The following is a 12,657-nucleotide window of genomic DNA, read 5'->3' on the forward strand; positions in this document are numbered from 1 at the left end:
GCCGCACCTCGAATACTGTGTTCAGTTTTGGGCCCCTCACTACAAGAAGGACATTGAGGTGCTGGAGCATGTCCAGAGAAGGGCGACGAAGCTGGTGAGGGGTCTGGAGCACAAGTCTTATGAGGAGCGGCTGAGAGAACTGGGGTTGTTCAGTCTGGAGAAGAGGAGGCTGAGGGGAGACCTCATCGCGCTCTACAGTTACCTGAAAGGAGGTTTCAGAGAGGTGGGTGTTGGTCTCCTCTCCCAATTGACTAGTGACAGGACAAGAGGAAATGGCCTCAAGTTGCGCCAGGGGAGGTTTAGACTGGATATTAGGAAAAATTTCTTTCCTGAGAGAGTGGTGAGACACTGGAATAAGCTGCCCAGGGAGGTGGTGGAGTCACCATCACTGGAGGTGTTCAAGGAACGCATGGACGAGGCATTGTGGGACGTGGTTTAGTGGGCATGGTGGTGTTAGTTGATGGTTGGACTTGATGATCTTACAGGTCTTTTCCAACCTTAGTGATTCTGTGATTCTGTGATGAAATGTCTGAGTATGATAATAGACTTCATAGGATACTGGTAGCTATTTACAATATATTAAGATCCCCATGTCAGGAGCAGAATAAGTAAGAGAGACATTTAGCAATTTTATATAGTGATGACCACTTTAGAGGCAATATTAAGACATAGTGAGATCCCCCAAATATTTAAGCTTATATCCTTTAGGCCTAAATTTTGTGTTTGCCTCTAATGGAATAATATGTGTAACAGGCTGTTCATTACCATCTTTGCCTGCAGGTCTTAGTAAACCAGATCTTTCGCTCTGTTGCCTGAGTGAAGTGATTGTGTTCATGATAGCTTTCAAAAAAGGAAAATAATTTTTTATTTCTCTGATCACAACATGAAATTTGACATGTGGTATTACTCTCCTATAAAGAAATTAGAAGGTGTAAAAAGTTTCAGAATGTGTACATCTTAATTTTTTTAATTTCATGATTTCTAAGACAACTTCACAATTTTCTGAAACTTGATCTTCTAATAGTTGGGATATAACATTTTTCTTTAATACATTTACTGACAGTATGACAGGAATGAATGGAGAACACTAGCAAGGACTTTCCAGACTGCTAAAAGAATACATCATGCTGAATCACTTTTAGAGCACAATTTGACTGTTTTCTTTTTCTTTTTTATCTGATTTTCTGATTATTCATATCAGCCATCCTCTCAGTGATTTCTTTTATCTCACTCTTAGCTGGACATAAACATCACCAGAATATAAACATAACATTTGGGGACCGTAGATAAATCTTTTTTGTTCACTTTGAAAATGCCATTCATTATAACATGTATCTTTTAATCTTTAAACTTTGGGCACAGCCATTTTGTTGTGATCTGCTAGGGCAAAATGCTGTTTGATCAGCAGCTTGCTTTCTCTGACAGCCACATCAAAACTAACTCATCAGACTCTTATTCTTGCCTTCTTTTCTCTGTTTCCACTCTTTCTGTGAGTACTTCTATTAATATACATAGCAACAGTAATTATAACAACATGAAACAGAAACAAAAACCCAACCTAGCAGGCGTTTATTTGCTACAGTCACTAATTTGCCAAGGGCATCTAAGCAACCAGAGAGTCTTTCAAGGCAACGTTATAAAAGTTCTGTGTTTTACTAACATTTAGAACTGTTACTCTACTGAGGTAAAATACTGTGGTTTGACTGTGAATTGACTTTACAGCTAACCTTCTGGGATAAATCAGGGAAGTCAAGTAATTGACTGTGGCCAGAAGTCACTCACTGTCTCTAATTTTCCCCTTGCTGACATCAGTTGGGAATATAATTCTGTCTCACTGAAGATTCTCCTCCTTGATATCATTGTTACAGTGCGGAATACCCTACTACCTTTAGTGGAGTGAGGTACAGGGTTAGACTCACATGACATTACTGTCTACATCACCCAGCTACAAAGCTTTTGCAAGTTTTTTTGGCAAGTTCAACTTGTGTCCTGTATTTTTATTTCAAAGTGAATACTCATATAGACTAAGTGTGTAAGAGAGAGAGAGACAGAAAAACTAGAGAAAGACTCATAGATCCTCACACTCACAAAGGTAAGGCATTAATTGTAATATTACTGATCATAATTCCAGAAGACTCTGTAATGAAACTAAGATGTTCTTCCTATTCTCCCCGCCCCCTGCCCCCCACCCCCCTCAAAAAAAAAAAAAAACCAAACCAATTAATCTAGTGTGAAAGTCATGGAAGAGGCAAGAAACCTCTGTTCTCCAGAGGAGAGGGTTTAAGTATACATTAATGCAGAGGTTTTAGCAGGGGACAGAGGCATCATGTCTAAGTGATGTTATCATGACTGGGCATGTGATGCTTCTCCTCTAGAGAAGAATAGAAAGATGGATGATGCTACATGCAACGGTAGCAACTCTTCAGCATTCCCCTTAACAAGCATGTAAATACACCTTACACACACCCCAGAAAAAGCAATTGAAGATCACAGAGGAGGAGCTGGGAATTATAAAGCATCAGGCCCAGGATGATATCACAGAGGTACTTCAAATCATAATGAAGGGGTTAAAGTAAAATATTTCACTCCTAAGGAAAAACAGTGCTAAACTGCCCGACAGAACAGTTCAGGTGAGAGGATACTTCAGAGATTCTCGCTCCCAGACCTCTTCTTTCACAGCCTATTTCTACAGCAAAACAGAGCTGAGTGCACTGTACATATTGTCACAGCTATTTTTAACTTTTTGCCATGTAATTTGTACCTGAAGCAATAACTATGATTATGGATTTTTGTAAAATAGGCTCTACTTGTATGCATTCTTTCATCTTGAGTGAGGTTATCTTGATTTAGTAGCTTATTTTTTCCTGTGACCACATTTTTTTCTGTTCCTTTAATATAATTAACATTATTCTTGGCTTCCCTTTTTAACTCATAACATATCTGCTATATATCCCTCAAAGAATGTTAAAATGTGCCAAATACACAAACAAGGAATATGGACTAAATTATATTTTCATTTGTGTCGACTTAATTTAGTCTGCTATAATCCTTCTGTCAATAAGTGCCACAATATTTCTTTTTCACCCATTCCAATAACATTTAGCCATGATCTTGATTGACCTCTATGGGTGAGTGGATTAGGAAGAGGGAGAAATGCCAAAATATTGTAGTTCAGGATGCAAGTCCTGAAGAGTATATTTCAAGTCTTATCTTTTCAGATCGTGCTTTCCCCAAATCATATGGGATCTAAAAGGCTGATCTCCATCTTTATTTAGAACTGCTTGAATCAATTCTGAGAGATATAATATTGAATAACAAATTTTTTGATTCTTTCATCAAACCTTCATGCATGAAAACTGTTTGAATTGCCCTACTGTATTCATGGATTCATGGACAATACTACAGAATAATATCGCTATATTCATCCAAACTTGTTTTCATTAGTTTTATTGCTGTTTTCTGCCCCTGTATCACCCCCTGAGGCATGCTACTAATGATTTACCTGTACCTGAACTTCATGCAGCTGATCACAACCCTTTGAACCCAGTAGTTTACCCAGTTTTAGGTCTGCCTCACTGTCCACATGTAGCCAGCTTGTATATGAGGATAGGACAGTGTTGAAAACTTTACAATAAAGTTAACACAGGCAACATCCGCTGCTATCCCTTTATCTGCCAGGCCAATCATCTCATTGTTTAAGGTGCTCAGGTTGGTAAAGCATGATTTGCCCTCCATAAAGCCATGCTGACTGTTTCCTGTGTTGACTACTTCCTATAACAAGGAAGAATGAAAAACCAAAGAAAAGTGACCTTGACAGAGTACTTGGGAAGTAATTTTTCTTCTTTGGTACTGCCTTGTTTTGAAACATGGATTATTCAAAAATGTCATAAAAGAAAAGTGTTGAGCTCTTTTTGCAGTAAACCAAGGGTAATTTCTGTCAGATATTCTAAAATTATCTGTGTACAGATAATGAGTAATTTTCTGCAGAAAGCATGCATATTAGTCCTACTTATCCCTATTTTTCATTATGTGGTTTATAGAGATGAGTCATGAATACCTCTACACTGTCCAGACATTTAACAAAAAGTATTCCCATGGCAACATGAGATGGGTCTGCTCCTTGTTATCCTTGTTTCCCAAACAGCATGTGCTGGGTTTCCCTTAGAAGAATCTTTTGTGAAGTAGGAGTAATCTGCTGCAGACAAGCCCCTTGGGCTGTTCACAGTTCAGTTTGTGAAGTTTTTCCAGTTGTCTGGAAGACTCCATGTGCTATCTGTTATATTTCTGGAAAACCTAGAAGCCTACAGCAAACGACAAAATAAAATAATGATTAAAATGAAGAGCATACTACCATGCTGTTGGACATACAAAGGCACTGATACTTGAAAATGAATGAGGACAAACACCTGCTGAAGCCCAGCTCCATTAAGGCAGACCATGGTGAAACACTTGATGATCATATTATGCTACTTGAATGCTGCTCAATAAGGTTGTGCTCTGAAAGGAAGTGTAGTGAGAGATTGTCTCTCAAAAGTCTTGGAGGCCGAGACCATGAAGTTTAGCAACGGTGGTGTTAAGGACTTCAACTTGTATGTGAATTGTGGTAGGCCAATTCAATGTTCTCAATGACATGAAATAGCAGTTTTCTTATGCTTACACAAAATAAAAGAGTAATTTAAAAGCAAACAAACAAAACCCCCCAAAACCAAACAGGTCAATCATAAATCAATGTAGAAATAATTGTATTTTAACCTGGTTCATGGAAGTCTTAAGAAGATTAGTGACTGCTTTAAAAATATTTCAAGAAAGAAAAATTTAACAGGAATATTAGGGATTGCTATTTAGTTGCTTTAGAGAATAATTATCTTTAAGAACACTGAAAATTCAAGAACGGCATATAATGGCATTCATTCTGTTTTGAGCCATTCTGCTGTCGTACCACATGGCTGCATTTGAAAGTCTAACTTGAGTGGCAAAATATATTGGCAATATTAACTAAGATATATGAAGAATCGGATTGACTGTTGTGTTATATGGAGCAAATGAGATCCATACAGAATGTTACTGTCAAAAAGCCTCTAGGAATATAGCTTTAAAGGTATTTCAGCAGAATTTTGTATTATGTCTAGTGTTCCCACGTTTCCAGGCACACAATGTCCAAATTAAATATGGGAGCATGCTCCATGCAGTACATGCATAGTAACTCTAATGCATCTGGAACACGTTACCTGTATTGGGCATGTTCAAGTGACCTGTATAACACATGTGCAGGTAAACTATGCATGCACAGGGTCATTTGTCTGGAAATTTGGAAAAAAAGTTTTAATTCCTTTTCTCAAGCCTGAATAAAATTACAGACATATTAAGGAAACCAAGACATATGCCCACCATGGTTTTCTTATTGTCCTTGAAAATACGATCACAATTTCTCTTTCTAAAACAGAGGCAGTAGATATTAATCACTCATGGAATGGTATCTGTTTTAGGAGTAATGAAGCTACAGTTCAAAGGTTTTGTGCCACTTTGATAGCATATGCATTCAAGAATACTGTGATGATGCTGAAATGGGTCACTAGAGGGTTAAACACTTTTGGAAGTTAATGTATCTAGCTAGTTTTGGCATTAATGAATAATGAATGAGGTACAATGTACCATGTTTCAGCAGCTGTCCTGTATAACTTCTCCCAAGCTTATTTTCACTTCATGCAGGATAAAGCTTTACATTCATATTTTAGGAGGTATCATTAAGATAATCTGGAGCAGTGCAGCAAAGGATGGAGGAATTCTTATCTCTCTTTCTTTGCAGCATGCAGACTTGACTGGGCACAGCCCTCAGCAACCTGATCTGATCAGACCTGCTTTGAGCAGGGGGTTGGACTAGAGGATTTCTAAGGTCCTTTCCAGCCTGGATTATTCCGTGATTCTGTGATCTGCAAAATGAACTGAGTTAGGAACTGTAATGAAGTTGAAGATGATCCCTGCATTGGGAAAACAGCAAATGCAGGTGATATGAGTGCAATCACTTAAAGACTTTCCTTCTTTCCAATGAAGAAAAATATTTTTTCAGAGACAAAAGTATATAAAATCCACACTGACAAGTTCAAGTGACCAAATACATTTGTAACAGGAGATTTAGATATTATCAGGAAACCCTAAATTGGAGAATTGTAAACCACAGGCAAAATTCAATCCAGAGCACTATGCAAAAAAAAAGTGTGTATAGTTTTCCAGAAACCAGGAGAGTGTAATATGTTTAATACTAAAAACTTTACAATCAACCTGGGTCATCTTTTTTTCTCTAAGGGATCCTACTGACTTCAATAATGCCATCTACGGATTAAGCAATTACTGAGCATGAATGAATATTTTATAACCTGGTCTTCAAATACCAATTTTCTGGATGGAACAATATTTTTACCAAATGAAAGAAAAAAGGAAATTCAAACTGAAAGGACTATGATATTAGGGTAAAAATCACTCTAAAGTTATATTCTCAGGAAACATGTAAAATATTTTTGATGTGTAGCTGTATCCTACATGTTTTTCAGAGAGTTGGCTTTTGAAAAATTGCTTCCATTTATTAAAATTTGGTGTATTTATGTCAGAATAGGCTTTTGCAGCAACTGAAAATGAATACACCAAAACTTGTGTCTTTTTTTTGTATTTTAAGACAAAATACTATTTCATTTACATGAATAATACAGTTTCATTTAAAAATCTATTTAAACCCAGTTATGAAAATAAACAAGGAGACATGTTTCTTGCAAAATATTCCGTGTGGTGATAAAAGTTTTAAAAACAGCCCCAAAGCTGATTTCAGCCAAGCCATCAGTAAGGTATCCTATGATCATATTTTCCCTGCAAGTGTAGAGAATCTGAGAAAGCTTCTCCCAGGGCTGTAACAGAGTCCAGAGTGCAGAGGGAATGCAGGAGGAAGCAGCATGCCTGCCTGGACAGGAGCCCAGTGCCCAGCTGAGTCATCCCTCTGAATTGTAGGTTCAGGCTCAGATCCATAGGTATGCAGATATATCATTGTTTAACTAAATCTGATAATGTTGCATGGCCAAACTGTAGGACACCATACCTGCTTGAGTTTCTGCTGTTTCTCGTACCACAGCATCACTGTGCTGTTTTGACAGGTAGATTTTGCAAAATGGATTACCTCTCTTTTTCTGTTTGTGTGTCAGTAGAACTTGTGCACTCCTTGCATAATGTTTATGATAAAACACCAAGTATATTCATGTTAAAGATTAGGCAAGTAAATGTCCATTATTTCTGAATGTAAGTTAGAGCATGTTAAAATATTTTGCAATTTTCATATCTAATTTTGATGTTTTCTGAAGAAAAATAAAACAATTATAGTAAGACCATACCAGACCGTTTCTAAAAACATATAAGTGCACCAATAATGTAATTCACCTGGCATGGCACAGATAACTGAAAGTTAGTTATTTATGCCTAAGCCAGTCACCCAAGCATTCCTGTGGAATCAATAGAGATAAATGGGCGTCTGAAGAGGGTGATTCACTTCATCGTAAGATAGGTGCCTACAATAAGTGAGATGAATCAGTCTTCGTATGTGCTTATTTCTTTCCCAATATTTCAGTTGATGTGCTTTTTTCCGTTCAGATCTACATCCAAAGGTATTGAGAGATGTACAGAGGCTCTTCTCAACAACAAATAAAGTATTATAAAGTAGGTCTATACAGTAGGCTCCGGAAATATTTCCCAGTCTGGATCCTGATATGTGGCACCCCTGGCTCCATGTTTAGATGAGAGCTACTGCTACACCATCATTCTCCGGTTTCTATGCAAAGGAAACAGGGACATACAAACAGCTACGGTTCACTAGGACTTTCAGGAGCACTGAAAAGCCTGAATCTTCTGCAGAAAAGCTTTAGTAGATATTAGCTGTTAATACTGGCTGGAAAATTCTGCCGGTTACAATAACCAGACAAAGTAGTTTCCCTGGGCAAAGGATAGTTCTACACAGCTATTGCTTATTGTGCTTTTTTCCTTATTGTGCACTCCTGGTCATATTTGCTTATAAAATATAGGATAAGACTGACCATTGGACTGACCCAGTATGGCTATTCTTACATTCAGCAAATTTATTACCTCAGAGATTCAAAACAATTTAGGAAAGGAAGCTTATTGTTCATGTAAATGTGGGGGGAAACATCATCAAAAAGAACTCGATGTATACACATAGTTTTGTCAAGTGTTGTAGAAAAGGCAAATAATAAGCATATCTCCACATCTAAAGCATTATATTTTGTCTAAGTGGCATGAGATGAGGATATTCTGTCTGGAGACAATTACAAAGAGCACTGAGGTAATTACATCCATCTTTTCTATCCACTTTTTTTCTGCTTTTCATTATATAATTTGTATATATAAATATAATCACCCTAGTGGCTGACGAAGAAAAAATAAATAAATAGGGATATGCTCTGTGGTTTATACATAACTTGTCAAGCTGGAAGGTTGGAAACATATTTATTCTTTCATTCAAAGGAAAGCAGCTGATACAGGATACATTTCTTTATTTTCATGTGGCAGAATACTTCTCCTTAACTGTGGGTGGTGAGTTGCACTGTGGTGTAGATCTGCCTCATACAGGAAATAAATATGTGAGATAATTGTGCAAAGAAAGAAAAATTACTGGGGGAGGAAGTGAAGAAGAAAAAAGTTTCCCGAACATCTGTTCTTCACATTACAAAGGATCAAATTCAATTATGTGCCAGACCACTAAAATCATGATATGTTCATAAAAATCATGAAACTTCAAAAATATTCTTGTCATGATTTCTTAATCTCTGGCTCTTTTAAACTTCAAGGCTGGTCTCTGTTTATATTTTTAGTAACTTTTTTTCACTCTTAAGCGTGGAAACATTTTCAAAACTCATTTCTTAGATTTCAAAACAGATGGTTCTAAGACTCAGTATTTTTAGAAATGTAGTAAACATCAAATGTGTTTATGAAACTTATAATGCATAGGTAGGATCTGGCAGAACCAGAAATTCTGCAGGAAAATAAGCAGGATATTTGTGTTTATTCTCTACAGTTATTTTAGCAAATAGGTACCCTGACAGAAATGCTCATAGAACTGACAAGTAGAAGGGTCAAGAAAAATGTAAAATGTATAGATGTTTCCCCAGCAATGAAATACAGAAGTATGACACTGAGTCTTAATCGCATTTAACGTTAAAAAAACTTTAACAAACTCCAGAAAAAAGTCAAAAGTAAATACTGAAAAAAGCCTAACATATAAACCACATTCTTAGATTTGAGTGCATTCTGTCTGGGAACGTAGAAATCCAGCTGTTTCCTTGTTGTTGTTGTTGTTTTCACTAACAAATGAAGTCACCAAACCTCAGAGACCAATATCTTAATATTTACTTTAAAGAACATTGCTGAGACCTCTTTTCTGTATGCTGAGCATAAATCTCCTGTTTGCCTCCAAGAAGAAAGCACCAGAAGAAAGAACTTTAAAGAACTGCAGGAGAAGGAACACACCTTTTTATTGACAAATGCATTCCTTACCTATCACGTGGTTTGTATAAAAGGATTCTCTATATAAGCCAGATTCAGGCTTCGCTATGAATCAGAGCAGAAGTTAGGGCTTACAGTTTCTCATTCTTGCTGCAGTAACACATAGATATTGCAAAAACTAAAGATACCAGCTTGGACAGAGTCTTTAAAAACATGTAGAAAATGACAGAACAAAAATCAAATGGACCCCATTTCCCTGACGGCGTCGAACCATTGTTCTGAATTATTTCTCAACGTTCAAGTGTTTTAAGGTTTGTTTTTCAAGGGTTATGCTAAAAACCTCTCATTGCTATGATTCTTCAACAAGCTTGCAGGGTAAATGTCAGGTCTGTTGCAAATTTGAATTTTCTTATCTGGAACTAAAACCATCCAGGCTGACATTTGTCTGCTTTATTTACAGTGTAGAAAGGGTTAATATGCTGCCTTTAAAGACAGTGTCTGTGTCTGTATTTTTAAAAGTAAGAGAAAAATTAATCAGTGAAGCATAAAACATTGAAAAAATGTATTAAGTGCTTTATCCTTTAATTTTGCTGATGGAACAGTTTTCATACATAATCCCCATGATGGTAACCAGTGCTATTAGAAAATCTAATTAGCTATTAAGGACTGCATTGGGAAAGAAATGATTTACTCAAGTAGAAATGTTTGTAAACACTTAATGTGAATTATCAATTTGTTGCATGAAACCTTATGATTTTGTGGGGTGATTATTTTTTAAAAAAATTAAATGATGGATTATGGGATATGAAGTATAATGCATCAAAAGATACCTTAATGGAGAAATACCCATCTTTGTCTAGAAAATCACTAGTTTCATATATTATAAAGAATGAATCTTCTACGGTCAAAGCAGAAACAGATGAGCAAAGTGCATTCATGGAAACATTGTTGCAGTCAATACTGCTGCTGCTGTAACTTATTTGTCTCCTGCTTCATACTTCAAGGGATGCATTTTCTTCATGATCTCCAGCTGCTGTTGCAGGGAAAACATGCCTACACTTACAAACTTTTATGTCTCAGACTAACAAAATCCACTTGCATCTAAACATATAGTTAATAAGTATGAATTCCGAAACGAAACAAAACAAAACAAAACTGTACACACCATCTCATTATTCAATCAAAATGTGAATTTGTAAATACCAAAGAAGCATCCAACTATTCAAAAATGCTAAAATCTAAGTAGGAGATGTACTCTTATTCACTTTCTAAGGGACAATGCTGCATGCCTTGTAGCCACTGAGAATTATTACACTTTATGACTAAGTCCTAAACACATTTTCAAAGGTAGAAACAACAACAGTAGTAATGATAACTCCCCTCACTATGGATGCAATTGAATGTTTTGGGGTTTTTGTTTGTTTGTTTGTTTTTCCTCTCTTCTCAGGAAAAAGGTCTAATTGTGAACCCAAGCAATGGCAACACGTCTGTGTTGATCCACAGCAGTGGAGTTTGAAATTTACTCTTAAGTATAAAGGAAAACAGATGAGATCTCTTTCCAAGCTGAATAAAATCTGTAGAAACATGCAATACACTAATTAAATAAAAGGTGAGGAGAAAATTATGTTTTAAAAGCATTATATATTTAATAATGTGTAATAAAATATTTATTTTTTATGTCAACATTCTTCCTTTTTCATTGTAACTTTGTCTGACCTTAATGTTGTGAAAAAGTAGCCATCTTCTTTACCATGTATTTAGTCTGTGCTATGATTTCCTTACTTACTTGATTGTGATTTCCAACCTTCCTATACAGAAAAAACAGGGGAATATCTAGCAATGTGTAAGGGATATGAAAAGCTGTGAAATGAGAAGATATAATCCTAATGATACTGTGTGTTGGAAGTAGTATAATCTGAATGTCATGACCTGAATTTCACTATCCAAACTAGTGCTTAAGCATGTCAATCCTCTGGTGCTAAGGCACATTTCTGAGTTAAAATTCTCCTTTGTTTCTTTTCTGCTCTCAGGGAAAAAGCCCAACTATTGTTATATGTCAATAAAAATTAAGAGCCCTTAATGAATCTGGCCAATGAAGAGTGAGAATGGAGTAAAATTTCTGTCCCATTCACTTTTCCTACCTGCTTGCTCCCTGTTCTCCTCTGCTAATTCCTGTAGAAGTTCTGGTAAAGATGTGCTGGTGCTACTGATCCTGATGTGTTATTTCTGCAGGCGTAACATAGTCCAAGTTGAGACTTATGCCTAGGTATAAATCTACTATGCAAATTGATTAGGAATAAAGTATGTATTTATATTTGACAGATCTGCTTGTGCATAGCTGTTTGCTTAAATCGATCTCTATTAATTTAAAGAGATTCCCCCCCCCCCGCCACCATTTGTGCCTCACAAGATCAAGACAGGTATGAAAAGGGAACATCATCTTGTTTGTACATTGTCAAAAGAGCTGTTAATTTCTAATTACATAGCCACATGCTCTCCTGTACTACCATAACTCACTGAAATTACCAAGATGCCACCAAAGCTGCAATATGGTCTGCATAAAATTGTTCTTGATGTTGAGGATGCACAAGTCTGAAAGAAATTTAGGTAGGCAGCATGTCATTTAGAGATGTAACCCACTGGATTTCACCCAGAAAAACAAAGCGAACAACAGGGACTCTACAACAATACTTCTAAAGTTAATATTTGCATTACTTAACGGCTTCATCCATTGAACTATTTTGTTTCTAATTGTTCTCCTGTTACACTTTGACATTGTAATAAGTGAATCAGATGGATTAAAGGCCTGAATAACTTTAGAAAAATCTCCTCCCCATTTTAACTTTTTTTTTTCCCTAGAAATGGCATTTCTTTCCAACCACTGTGCTCTGTAAAGCAAGAGTAAAATATTTTAAATTCAAGGAGTAGTAATTGTAGCATTTAAACAAGCAACAAAACCATACCAAATTTACTGCAATAAAGGGGAAGTGCCAGAAACTCTCTCTGTTTATTCCATGTTTTACATGGAAAAAATAATGTAGATTGGCACAAGTCTGGAATCCTATGGAAGAGATCAAATTTGAGTGACTATTGACCAACTCCAGAATTAGATAAGTAGCTGGGAACAGGTTTTGGTGGGTAATTGCTCGACCCCCTACCTAC

Source organism: Gavia stellata, chromosome 2 (genome assembly GCF_030936135.1).
Source record: "Gavia stellata isolate bGavSte3 chromosome 2, bGavSte3.hap2, whole genome shotgun sequence".
Classification (NCBI taxonomy): Eukaryota; Metazoa; Chordata; class Aves; order Gaviiformes; family Gaviidae; genus Gavia; species Gavia stellata.